This window comes from Coregonus lavaretus (genome assembly GCF_964263955.1).
Source record: "Coregonus lavaretus genome assembly, chromosome: 28".
Taxonomy (NCBI): Eukaryota; Metazoa; Chordata; class Actinopteri; order Salmoniformes; family Salmonidae; genus Coregonus; species Coregonus lavaretus.
In genome coordinates, this window is record NC_140015.1 from 29,140,674 (window position 1) to 29,154,793 (window position 14,120).

A 14,120-nucleotide genomic window follows, 5' to 3' on the forward strand; every position below is an offset into this window, starting at 1 on the left:
TGAACCTACTTATGGAGGTGTGCTATCCCCTCGTGGCAGTTCGTCTGGCAAGTATGGTTCTGTCCTTGGGCACGCCAGCTACCAGCCCAGTGAAGAGGGACCATCCACCAGTGTTGTATCTGGTCAGCGTGAACAAGGCCAGCAGTCTGAAGACATGCAGCAGGCTTACTACCCCACCTACTATGTGTCCAACAAGGGGTATGAGCCCAACTGGTTTAGCATTACTCCCTCCCATCCAAGCACTGGCTCTGACAACACCCAGGAGCCAGGCAAAATGTCCTCTCAGCTGAACAACCTCCCTAATGCACAAAGACCAGTGAACCGCAACGCTAAGAATTGGGTGTTAGTCAAGCCTAACCCAGCCACCACATTTCCCCAGTCCAAAGGCAACGAGCAAGTTCCTGGGAAGAAGTCTCCCTCTGTCCCTGAGCAGCCACAACAAGCTCCCAGCAGCCAGAAGCTCCCAAAGATTCCCTCCAGAACCACACCAGTAAAGGGTATTCCACAGTCATGGTGGCACTTGGCGCAGCCAGAACAAGTCCCCAGTGGCATGACACTCCCACAGATCACCAACAGATCCAGTGCTCCTGAGGTAGCAGGACATGTGCAAGGCAGGCCACAGGGGTATTGGGTATGGGTTTCAGCAGATTCCTCCATTACCCTGCCCACTGGCAACCAGCAAAGTAAGGGGATAACGTCCCCCTCTTTCACTGAGCAGCCAGAACAGGCCCCCTGGATCAAGCAGAAAAAACAGGTCCCCGAGATCGCACAGGTCCCCCGGATCAAGCAGAAGAAAATGGTCCCCGAGATCGCACAGGTCCCCTGGATCAAGCAGAAAAAAGTGGTCCCCGAGATCGAGCAGCAAGCACAGGTCCCCGAGATCGAGCAGCAAGCGCAGGTCCCAGAGCTCAACCAGGTCCCCGAGATCGAGCAGCAAGAACCGGTCCCAGAGATCGAGCAGGTCCCAGAGATTGAGCAGCAAGCACTGGTCCCCTGGATCAAGCAGAAAGTGGTCCCCAAGATCGCGCAGCAAGCACAGGTCCCCTGGATCAAGCAGAAAAAAGTGGTCCCCGAGATCGAGCAGCAAGAACAGATCCCAGAGATTGAGCAGCAAGCACTGGTCCCCTGGATCAAGCAGAAAAAAGTGGTCCCCGAGATCGAGCCGCAAGCACAGGTCCCCGAGATCGAGCAGCAAGAACCGGTCCCAGAGATCGAGCAGGTCCCAGAGATTGAGCAGCAAGCACTGGTCCCCTGGATCAAGCAGAAAGTGGTCCCCAAGATCGAGCAGCAAGCACAGGTCCCCTGGATCAAGCAGAAAAAAGTGGTCCCAGAGATCGAGCAGCAAGCACAGGTCCCCTGGATCAAGCAGAAAAAAGTGGTCCCCTGGATCAAGCAGAAAGTGGTCCCCAACATCGAGCAGCAAGCACAGGTCCCCTGGATCAAGCAGAAAAAAGTGGTCCCCAAGATCGAGCAGCAAGCACAGGTCCCCTGGATCAAGCAGAAAAAAGTGGTCCCCTGGATCAAGCAGAAAGTGGTCCCCAACATCGAGCAGCAAGCACAGGTCCCCTGGATCAAGCAGAAAGTGGTCCCCAAGATCGCGCAGCAAGCACAGGTCCCCTGGATCAAGCAGAAAAAAGTGGTCCCAGAGATCGAGCAGCAAGCACAGGTCCCCTGGATCAAGCAGAAAAAAGTGGTCCCCAACATCGAGCAGCAAGCACAGGTCCCCTGGATCAAGCAGAAAGTGGTCCCCAAGATCGAGCAGCAAGCACAGGACCCCTGGATCAAGCAGAAAAAAGTGGTCCCAGAGATCGAGCAGCAAGCACAGGTCCCCTGGATCAAGCAGAAAGTGGTCCCCAACATCGAGCAGCAAGCACAGGTCCCCTGGATCAAGCAGAAAAAAGTGGTCCCCGAGATCGAGCAGCAAGAACCGATCCCAGAGATTGAGCAGCAAGCACTGGTCCCCTGGATCAAGCAGAAAGTGGTCCCCAAGATCGAGCAGCAAGCACAGGTCCCCTGGATCAAGCAGAAAAAAGTGGTCCCTGAGATCGCGGAGCCAGGTGACGCAATTAAGCAGACTGTTAGCCCCACCATCTTCCCTGCTCTACCTCCATTCAGCTTTATTTTTCAGAACCATAACAGCTATGAACGAGGCAGAGTGGTCTTATCCAACACCCGCTACTCTCCAGGAGACACAGCTCAGACCTCTGTTAATGTTGTATCCTATGAAGTCAGTAAACCTGTACCGAACAGCCTCTCCTTAGATCCCTAGTGCTGGAGCCAAAGGTGTGAAGTCTCCTCTGAGGTAATTTATGGTTCCTTGTCTGGCTGAGACTCTCAAATTGAGATGTTTGGTATCCAATTCGCTTACTTAGTTTCTCAGGAATAATTGACTGGATCGTGACCAAGGCTGAAAAATGCTGGATAGTCTTCACATTAAGCCTTCAGAATGTAATTTGCAGCTTGGCCCGACTGTTATTCCTGCTACTTTGTAATGACCAGATTCCAAATAAAACTTTCAATTGGAATATGTATGCTGTCTATTTCTACTGAAGTTAGTTATTATTGCTGTAGTTATTTTCATGATGTGCTGTTTCTGCTCGACATAAATTAATGTATGTAGAATTTTGGCTATCGACAGTTTGATTATTTCAGGGTGTTGTAGGCTACCTAGGGCCGACTGCTATCTGACAGCTAATAGGGTCCTTAAGAGCTTTATATCTGGCGTGTGTCCGCTGAGGCTGGGAGTCCTCTGCTAACAGGTTCTACAGATTTCTCATCAGCCCATTGTGTGACTGAGCGCAAACTCACTTTTCTGACTCTGCAGATGTACAGTGGGGGAAAAAAGTATTTAGTCAGCCACCAATTGTGCAAGTTCTCCCACTTAAAAAGATGAGAGAGGCCTGTAATTTTCATCATAGGTACACGTCAACTATGACAGACAAAATGAGAGAAAATCACATTGTAGGATTTTTAACGAATTTGCAAATTATGGTGGAAAATAAGTATTTGGTCAATAACAAACGTTTCTCAATACTTTGTTATACCCTTTGTTGGCAATGACACAGGTCAAATGTTTTCTGTAAGTCTTCACAAGGTTTTCACACACTGTTGCTGGTATTTTGGCCCATTCCTCCATGCAGATCTCCTCTAGAGCAGTGATGTTTTGGGGCTGTCGCTGGGCAACATGGACTTTCAACTCCCAAAGATTTTCTATGGGGTTGAGCTCTGGAGACTGGCTAGGCCACTCCAGGACCTTGAAATGCTTCTTACGAAGCCACTCCTTCGTTGCCCGGGCGGTGTGTTTGGGATCATTGTCATGCTGAAAGACCCAGCCACGTTTCATCTTCAATGCCCTTGCTGATGGAAGGAGGTTTTCACTCAAAATCTCACGATACATGGCCCCATTCTTTCCTTTACACGGATCAGTCGTCCTGGTCCCTTTGCAGAAAAACAGCCCCAAAGCATGATGTTTCTACCCCCATGCTTCACAGTAGGTATGGTGTTCTTTGGATGCAACTCAGCATTCTTTGTCCTTTCACAAAAGCTCTCAACCTATAACCTATATACTTATTATGGACACAGTATGCTTTGCATTAGTTATCTTGTTATTAGTCCCATCCTTCAACTCCATTCAACACCACCCATCTATCTCTTAACACCATCCATATTGGATTTCTATTTGCCATATATTTTTCAACTGTACTGTGATGTTTTACAAAAGTTCTGAACCCTTCTATTCTCATTGTTTTTCTACAGATTGTAAATTGAAAATAAACATTTTTGCTAAAAGTATTATTATATTATTGATCGATTGACTATGACTTTTCAGATCACCCAGTAGTGCTATCTGCAGGGTTAGCTCCAGGTAAATATTGCAATCCTTTAGCCATTCCTGGACCTGTGTCCAAAAACAAGCTACAAATGGACAGTAACAAAACAAATGATCTAATGATTCTGTCTCTTCGCAGCAAAATCTGCAGAGCTGGGAAGATTGTATCCCCCATATAAATAACATTATATTGGTAGCAAGAATTTTATATAACAGTTTAAATTGAAAAATTATATGATTTGAATCCGGCGTCGTTTTGCGCATCAGTTCATAAACACTATGCCATGGAATCAGTACGTCAAAAATCTCTTCCCATCTATTTTGCAATCTATATGGGACGGCTGTCAATCCTTTGGTCCTTAAATGAAACTGGTATACTTTTTTATTTATCACAATTTTCTTTAACCAATTATGTTCTTTAACGCAGTGCCGACAGACAAGATAATGGTTTTTATCAATTAGTATATTTGAGTTTAATCACAATATTTGTTGCATTATTTGTTCTGTAGTTTCTGGAGGATTAAATTGAAATTGCAACCAACTTTCTATGGCTTGTTTTAGAAATAGTGATATTTGGGAGATTATTTCCTTTTCAAATAACTTAAAGTGAGAGGTTGTAATCTGAATAAAGGGAAGAAGGCCATTCTTGAACATTGGGTGAGACAATCTTACTAATTTTCTAGAGAACCAGTTCAGATTTAAGTATAACTTTTGTATGACTGAAGCTTTTAGTGATAGGTCTAATGAGTTAATATTTAATAATTTCTGTCCTCCGAATTCATATTCATGATATAAATAGGCCTGTTCAATTTAAATTAAAAAAACTGTTTGCTAGGCGTAGGCAAGACCATAACAAAATAGGTAAACTGGGATAATACTAAAGAGTTAAATCAGGGTGGTTTTTCCACAAATTGACAGGTATTCACCTTTCCATGGTAGCAATATTTATCTATTTTTGCTAACTTTCTATTAAAATGTATTGGAGTGAGATCATTTCTTTCATTTGGGATATGTATTCCGAGTATATCCACATCACCATCAGACCATTTTATTGGTAAACTACATGGTAATGTAAAAATTGTATTTTTTGTGATCCAATACGTAATATAGTACATTTATCATAATTTGATTGTAATCCAGAGAGGTTAGAAAATGTATCTAGATCCTCTATGAGGCTGTGGAGGGATTCAAGTTGTGGATTTAAAAGAAAACATGAATCATCAGCGTACAATGACACCTTTGTTTTTAAGCCCTGGATTTCTAATCCCTTGATATTATTGTTGGATCTGATTTTAATAGCTAACATTTCGATGGCCATAATAAGGGGGGAAGGACAACCTTGTTTCACTCCTCTTGACAGTTTAAAACTTTCGGAGAAATAGCCATTATTTACTATTTTACACCTAGGGTTACTATACATGATTTTAACCCATTTTATAAAAGAGATTCTCCAAAATGGAAATGCTCCAGGCATTTATATATAAACCCCAGTCGTACTTTATCAAATGCCTTTTCAAAGTCTACTATGAATAGCAGGCCTGGTTTCCCTGATTTTTCATAGTGTTCTATTGTTTCCAGTACTTGCCTTTATTATCTCCAATGTATCGTCCATGTAAAAAACCTGTCTGATTAGAATGAATAATGTCCGACAATACCTTTTTAATTCGATGCGCTATACATTTTGCTAGAATTTTTGCATCACAACACTGAAGTGTAAGGGGCCTCCAATTTTTTTAATGGACTGGATCTTTATATTTTCCACTTGTATCCTGTTTCAGTAATAATGAAATCAGACCATCTTGAGTGTCTGATAATCTACCATTTACATAGATGGATTATCTTGGCAAAGGAGAAATGGTCTCTAACAGGGATGTAAACAAATTTGTGCACAAATTTTGAGAGAAATACGTTTTGTGCATATGGAAAATGTCTGGGATATTTTATTTCAGCTCATGAAACATGGGACCAACACTTTACAGTTTATATTTTTGTTCAGTGTACATATCTACCTGAATGACCTCGTACCCCTGCACATCAACTGGGTAATGATTCCCGTGTATATAGCTACGTTATCATTCCTCATCGTGGATTTATTCCTGGTTATTATTTTTCTATTTATTCCTCGTTATTTTTCTACTATTTCTTTTTTTTCCTCTCTGTGCATTGTTGGGAAGTAAGCATTTCACTGTTAAGTCTACACCTGTTGTTTACGAAGCATGTGACAAATAGCATTTGATTTGATTTAATGAGAGATACACAATACTGCATCAACAGAATTCCCATCCCCAAACACATCTCATAACAGGAGGTGTCTACAGATGAGCCTTACATTTACATTTACATTTTTAGTCATTTAGCAGACGCTCTTATCCAGAGCGACTTACATGAGCAATTAGGGTTAAGTGCCTTGCTCAAGGGCACATCGACAGATTTTTCACCTAGTCGGCTCGGGGATTAGAACCAGCGACCTTTCGGTTACTGGCACAACGCTCTTAACCACTAAGCTACCTGCCGCCCCACTCCATTGTGTCCCCTTCCAATGCGGACATCAAATAAAATATCACATGCATGAGTGAAACTAAATATTTAAAAAAATGATACCAGTACATTGTTTTAGAAATGGTGAGCGCTGGGCTCTCCATTGTACTGAACTGATAACAGTGTTGTGTCTTGTGTTATGCATAGCAGTACATGCTAGGAGGCAAATCAGTGTTATTCGGAATGATAATATCCTCAGAGCTGCATTAGTATAGGGGACCATGAAAGAGGCTGTTTTAGAACACATGACAGAGAGAGAGAGAGGAGAGAGAGAGAAGGAGAGAGGAGAGAAAGAAAGAACACAAGTTCAGGACTGTGGACCATTTCACAGCGCCGCCTTGTCTTTTGATACGCACGGTGGAGATTTGATCAAAACCTCCTGTAAGAGAGATTATTTCCCCTCCTAAACAGTCCCGGGGACCATCAGAGGGTTATTTGTCCTGGGTTTTGTCTGTTAGAAGTGCACTCTGTGTCTAAGCCTGTCGTGGCCAGAGTGAGTGGGATGGGAGAGATGAAAGGGAAGGGAATGAAGGGGGGCAAAGGAAAGTTCACAGAACATTTAGAGACGTCCAATTTTGAAATGTTCCCATCGGCCTTCCTGAGAGGAGAGAGGAGGGTGTGTTTTGGGCACACATAGAGGGGGCCGTCGTAACGGGGTGTCAGAGATGGGGTCCAGAGGGACTTGGCTGGGAGTGGGAGCTGAGGAAGGACAGCTTTCAGGACGGTAATTGTGGGGCTTTTATAACATCTCTATTGCAGAGAGACTCCAGCCAGCCTGACTGACTGACTAGCATAGACACTAATACTATCCGACCGTCTGGAGGAAGAGGAGCCATTACATTACACACAAAGGCACAGCATACAGCAATCTGAGATAGCATAGCAATCTGAGGATGTACAATATGGGTTGTTATTTGTCAATCATCTCTTTACAGTCTCAATGGAGCTTGATAATCTAGGCTACACAGCATTATGAAAAAAAGTATTTCACTATTGTGGTATTCTGGCCATCTCAGATCCTTAGAGGATTGCTCCTTGGGCAGCACCTTATAGATGGATATATTAAACCCTGTTTGTTCACGCGCTCCAACACTGCCATGTTAAAAAACTAATACAGGTCTGCCTGAGCTAATTATATAGCTATTGTGCGCACGCACACACACACACACACACACACTATTGATCCATGGCTATACATACCATACAACACTCAGGCCTGTTCTCTTGTTATCCTCTCTCATGTCATCTATGAGACAATGACCAGTCTTACCACCATCAGCACCACACTCATCCATAATTCATCTACCTGGTGCTAGTTAAAACTAGCGCAAGCCAGCTTCCCCATGCACCTTTGAATGGGCTTGTTAAAGTCTCTACCCCACCACCACTCCCCTTTGAAGCCATTAGTCAAACGGCTGGGTAAACAGGGACCAAATTGAATCCGACATCGCTCGCAATCTGTACGCAATTAGCGTGATTTCCCTGCAATGACACAGACACTAAAGAGAGAGGGATGGAGAGAGAGAGAGCGGGAGAGGTGGGGAGGGGAGGAGCTGTCACCGTGTCTCCTGTCAGAGACAAAGAGCTAATCGACAGTTTAAACAGAGGGAAAATTGGGCTATTTCTGTTTTATTGAAAGATTCTGTGGCAACAATGAAAACAGACATTTTCCGGACGAAGTTGACAGATCCCAGGTGCTTGATGTAGAGCTGAGTCTATATACCCCTGGTGAAATGACACTAACTGGGTGCTATTCAGACTTCAGAGTCATTTCCACCAAGATTACAAGGAGCATTGAAGAGGGCCTGAGTAGGATGCTGAAGAGCTATTTGTCTTAGTGGAGGAGCCCAGAGAGGGAGGGAGAAAAGTGTTTGAGCCCAGCCAAAAAGTCATCAGATGTAGTGTCGTGGTGGGGGTTGGGGAAGTGTGCAGGGAGAATTCCTCGTTATACCTACCTTCTGCACTGTCTCACTTTACTGTGTGTTTGTCCTCCATTATATAAATGCATGGTTTCATGTCTGGGCCATACTATAACCTCCCTACAGATTATATTATGGCTGTATGTGTGAATTTCTCTAAAATATCAAATAATCAAACGAATTCAATCATTCAATTAATTCATTGATAAATCAATCAGCGCTCTGACCTTCTGCACGTCTGCGTCGTGCTTCTGCTGCATCTTCAGTTTCTCCTCCTGGTGCTTGGCCTCCAGGACTTTAGTCTTCATCTCAGCCTGCTCGGAAACACACAGGACCATGACAGACAGGGGAGTCAATACACATATCATCCAAACACAGCACAGGAGATGGACAAAATAGCAATGGCAATGTCCGCTGACCCTGTTTTTACTAAATAGGCCAACTAATGGCAAGTTGTGGCATTACAGATATTTATTGTTGATGGTGCATAGAGCGGCAGCGGTGTCAATGAATCAAGCTTCATTAACATTTCAAAACATATTTATCTACAAACAAGACTTCAAATGTGTGTAGGAGGGATGTACCAGACACGACAGTGTGCGTGTGTGATAATACTGAAATACAGTATTAGTCAGTGACAGAGACAGGCTTGGCCAGAGAGAACAATGCATAGGCTACAATTATCCACTGACACGGTCGGCTCCTTTCATTTCAGCTCAATATACAGTGGCTCAACAGTTAAACCGTCTGAATCTGCATGTCAAGACAGAGCTCCCAGAGCCATTCATTCACTCCCACATACACACACACAATGCCACAGGAAAATAATACACACTTTGTTAATACGCCGGAAGTGTACACACACACACACACATAGTAATTCAAAATATTTGTCCTCACACACTCAAACCAGGTAGACACATCAACACCCACACACACTTTCAGATACCGCTTGCTTTTACAGAGTGGGTTTAATACTAAACGCCAACCACAGACCTTCTCAGTGACTACCTAACACAGCTCCTCCTGTCATATCTCCCTCTCATCAGCCCTGCCAGAGGTTATATTGCTTTGTGGCTTCAGGTTTCCTGAGTATTTACCAGGAAATACTGGAGGACGCAGGCCTTTCATCTGGCTAATGAGACACTCTCACCAACACGTGGCGAGACTGATAGAAGAGGCCACACTGTCCCGTGGCTAGCCCTGTTTGGCCGTCTTCCCCTACTTCTTTGAACTGCCGCTGACGGTTGTTGTGTTGTTGGCTCACAGTGTCTAGTGGTCTACCTTATCTGATTGCCACTGGGTGAGGAGAGGAGAGAAGGCCTCCTCAGGGCATGACATGTGCCCCTGATCTGTTGTGCCACTGTAAAACTGTCTGGCCTCAGGACTTGGCAGCTCTGGGGCCAACAGTCACCCAGTCAGTGGAAAAAAGAGCTTGCTAACGTTGTCAACACAAACGGGATTTAGACAGGATGAGTCCGTATTGCTTTGTGACTAATGTACTTACTCACAGGTTTTAGTCACTGGAAGGTTTGATACATTGCTCAACTCTGGGGCTCAGTGACAAATACACTGCTCAAAAAAATTAAGGGAACACTAAAATAACACATCCTAGATCTGAATGAATGAAATAATCTTATTAAATACTTTTTTCATTACATAGTTGAATGTGCTGACAACAAAATCACACAAAAATTATCAATGGAAATCAAATGTATCAACCCATGGAGGTCTGGATTTGGAGTCACCCTCAAAATTAAAGTGGAAAACCACACTACAGGCTGATCCAACTTTGATGTAATGTCCTTAAAACAAGTCAAAATGAGGCTCAGTAGTGTGTGTGTGGCCTCCACGTGCCTGTATGACCTCCCTACAACGCCTGGGCATGCTCCTGATGAGGTGGCGGATGGTCTCCTGAGGGATCTCCTCCCAGACCTGGACTAAAGCATCCGCCAACTCCTGGACAGTCTGTGGTGCAACGTGGCGTTGGTGGATGGAGCGAGACATGATGTCCCAGATGTGCTAAATTGGATTCAGGTCTGGGGAGCGGGCAGGCCAGTCCATAGCATCAATGCCTTCCTCTTGCAGGAACTGCTGACACACTCCAGCCACATGAGGTCTAGCATTGTCTTGCATTAGGAGGAACCCAGGGCCAACCGCACCAGCATATGGTCTCACAAGGGGTCTGAGGATCTCATCTCGGTACCTAATGGCAGTCAGGCTACCTCTGGCGAGCACATGGAGGGCTGTGCGGCCCCCCAAAGAAATGCCACCCCACACCATGACTGACCCACCGCCAAACCGGTCATGCTGGAGGATGTTGCAGGCAGCAGAACGTTCTCCACGGCGTCTCCAGACTCTGTCACGTCTGTCACGTGCTCAGTGTGAACCTGCTTTCATCTGTGAAGAGCACAGGGCGCCAGTGGCGAATTTGCCAATCTTGGTGTTCTCTGGCAAATGCCAAACGTCCTGCACGGTGTTGGGCTGTAAGCACAACCCCCACCTGTGGACGTCGGGCCCTCATCCCACCCTTATGGAGTCTGTTTCTGACCGTTTGAGCAGACACATGCACATTTGTGGCCTGCTGAAGGTCATTTTGCAGGGCTCTGGCAGTGCTCCTCGTGCTCCTCCTTGCACAAAGGCGGAGGTAGCGGTCCTGCTGCTGGGTTGTTGCCCTCCTACGGCCTCCTCCACGTCTCCTGATGTACTGGCCTGTCTCCTGGTAGCGCCTCCATGCTCTGGACACTACGCTGACAGACACAGCAAACCTTCTTGCCACAGCTCGCATTGATGTGCCATCCTGGATCAGCTGCACTACCTGAGCCACTTGTGTGGGTTGTAGACTCCGTCTCATGCTACCACTAGAGTGAAAGCACCGCCAGCATTCAAAAGTGACCAAAACATCAGCCAGGAAGCATAGGAACTGAGAAGTGGTCTGTGGTCACCACCTGCAAAACCAGTCCTTTATTGGGGGTGTCTTGCTAATTGCCTATAATTTCCACCTGTTGTCTATTCCATTTGCACAACAGCATGTGAAATTTAGTGTCAATCAGTGTTGCTTCCTAAGTGGACAGTTTGATTTCACAGAAGTGTGATTGACTTGGAGTTACATTGTGTTGTTTAAGTGTTCCCTTAATTTTTTTGAGCAGTGTACATCCTTCCAAGTTGGAAAATGCCTTTTGGGCAGTCATGCTTAAGTCCCCTATTGTATTGACATTTGACAAACTAGCCAATACCTGCCCATTCATTCTCACAACAATGCTAATGTTTGCTTTCGAGCAACAAGGATATGTATCGTACTCATTCCCAGGGTCTTCTACATTCAAACTAGATGATTCCTATTGTAAACTACTGCTGCCATTATCCCACAACTTCAACTAAATCTGCTAGACTTATCCTCCTTCAATGGTGCCATGTGAAGTTCTCTCTCCCTTTTCTCTCTCAGTTTCTCTTTCTTTTCTATTGAATTACCACCATTTTCTTGTGCAATCTCCAAGACCACAGGAGACTTGTTGGAGGAGAGATTAGGCTGATTGAAGTGAGGGAGTCAAGAAGATTTTCCAGCGGCGCTCCAAACACGTGGGTGTCACTTTCTCATCACCTCTTCAAATGGGCTTTCTAGAAAGTTTGTCAAACTACATCAGAACGTTCGAAAAATGGTTTATAGAGGAAATAGAAGGGAGGGAAGAAGGGAGGGAGAGAGGAGGAAGGATAGAGGAGGAGGGAGAGAGGAGGAGGGAGAGAGGAGGAAGGAGAGAGGAGGAGGGAGAGAGGAGGAAGGAGAGAGGAGGAAGGAGAGAGGAGGGAGAGAAGAGGAGGGAGAGAGGAGGAGGGAGAGAGGAGGAGGGAGAGAGGAGGATGGAGAGAGGAGGATGGAGGATGGAGAGAGGAGGGGGGAGAGAGAAGGAAGGAGAGGAGGAAGGAGAGAGGTGGAGGGAGAGAGGAGGAGGGAGAGAGGAGGAAGGAGAGAGGAGGAAGGAGAGAGGAGGAAGGAGAGAGGAGGGAGAGAGTAGGAGGGAGAGAGGAGGAGGGAGAGAGGAGGAAGGAGAGAGGAGGAGGGAGAGAGGAAGAAGGAGAGAGGAGGAGGGAGAGAGGAGGAAGGAGAGAGGAGGAAGGAGAGTGGAGGAGGGAGAAAGGAGGAAGGAGAGAGGAGGAGGGAGAGAGGAGGAGGGAGAGAGGAGGAAGGAGAGAGGAGGAGGGAGAGAGGAGGAGGGAGAGAGGAGGAAGGAGAGAGGAGGAGGGAGAGAGGAAGAGGGAGAGAGGAGGAGGAGGGAGAGAGGAGGAGGGAAACGCACACACCTCCAGGTTTCTGAGACGCCTTCAAAATCAGGCATCTGTGTGTGACACACGCTTTTCTTCAGCAAAGTTGTTTCCCTCTTAGATGCCAGCTTTGACACCAAGCTCAGGAGAGGAGAGGAGATGAGGGAAGGAAGGAGGGAGGGAGGAGAGAGAAGGTAAAGGTTGAAGATGGGTTGAGAAAGGAAAGGATAAAGAAGGAGGAGGGAAACTGAGAGAAAAAGAGAAACAGACAGAAGCAGCTGCTCTCACTTTTTTTTTCTCAGAAGCGACACTGGGTCGAGCATTTTTTCCCCTTGGGGAACGCGCTCACAAAATGTCTGCTAACTGCTGGGCCCACAAAGCACGGTTGTGTTTGTGTATCTTGCTCTGCAGCAGAACTACAATGCCCTGATAGAGCTTTCATCTTCTATAAACACAGATGTTAGAGAATATTCCCTCTGCAGTGCCCTGCTTGCTATCTACTGAACACCATTAACAACATGCCATTTCGCCACTGGGAGGAGAAGCTAATTTATCTTATCATGATAATGGTACTTTGAGGTAAAATGCAAAACACTCCAACCAACAAAGTTTTCAAACGGAAAGACTTTTGAATGTCACTTGATGTCATGGTAATATTGGGCTTCAGTGGAGACAAAAGACGGAAAACAATTCACTACTACTATTCAACATTGTAGTCCCCTTAAGGACATAAAGTGCATAACTGTAACAAAAACAATACACATTCAATCTAAGAAATACCCGATATCTGAGTACCATACGTCTGCCTTTAGATTGTCGGCCATTTTACAGTAAAAGCCACTACATAGAGAGCTCCCTTTAGAACTCCACAAGGCCCAGTGTTGTCCTTTAACCACAATCATAAAATCAGATAAGAGGGGCTAGTTGTCTGAATCAAAGACAGAGCAGAGAGGCCGTCACATAGGATCCATGCATGGAAGCAGTTGCATCATTATGCCTTTGGAAAGCATGGGCAGATTGGAAACTGAACCTCAGCTCCAGACCCCTTTGCCCGAGCTGCAGCCATTAGAGGAAGAATCACACAGAGCCCTGTGATGGTGCTTGTGAGGAGAACCCCAGGAGTACAAGGGGAAAATGTAGTCTCTCTCTCTCTTTATTTTTGCATGCATCAGCCCATCTGCATGTGCCAAAGCAATCACATCACGTAGGTCTAATCCTAACCCTATGGATGGGACTGGCTGAATGGTCTTTGATCATTTAACTGAATATACCACGGACCCATCCGATAGCACCTATGGTGTGAGCACAGCACAGTAAGGGTGTGTGTAGAGGGGATTACAAGGACTAGATTTGTAACCTCAACCATGGGTGAAAATACATGACCATATGAGACCAAAGTGACTCAACTTCATGGTGGCCAACGTCTGCTCCAGCTGCCACGTTACCACACACTTACTCAACTTATCAATGAAGTCAGTAGCTTAACTGGTACAGTCAGCGATCTTATCAATGAAGTCAGTAGCTTAACTGGTACAGTCAGTGATCTTTCAAACTTATCAATGAAGTTAGTAGCT

General features: G+C 45.4%; 1 pseudogene across 1 annotated transcript in view; it reads right to left on the bottom strand.

Annotated features, from left to right (window-relative positions):
* LOC311103216 (centrosomal protein of 112 kDa-like) overlaps window positions 1-14,120 on the bottom strand; it is a 118,268-nt pseudogene that overhangs the window by 85,855 nt on the left and 18,293 nt on the right. The window contains exon 9 of the transcript in view: window positions 8,514-8,600. The product of the transcript in view is annotated as a centrosomal protein of 112 kDa-like (transcript). The remainder of the gene's footprint in view (window positions 1-8,513; window positions 8,601-14,120) is intronic.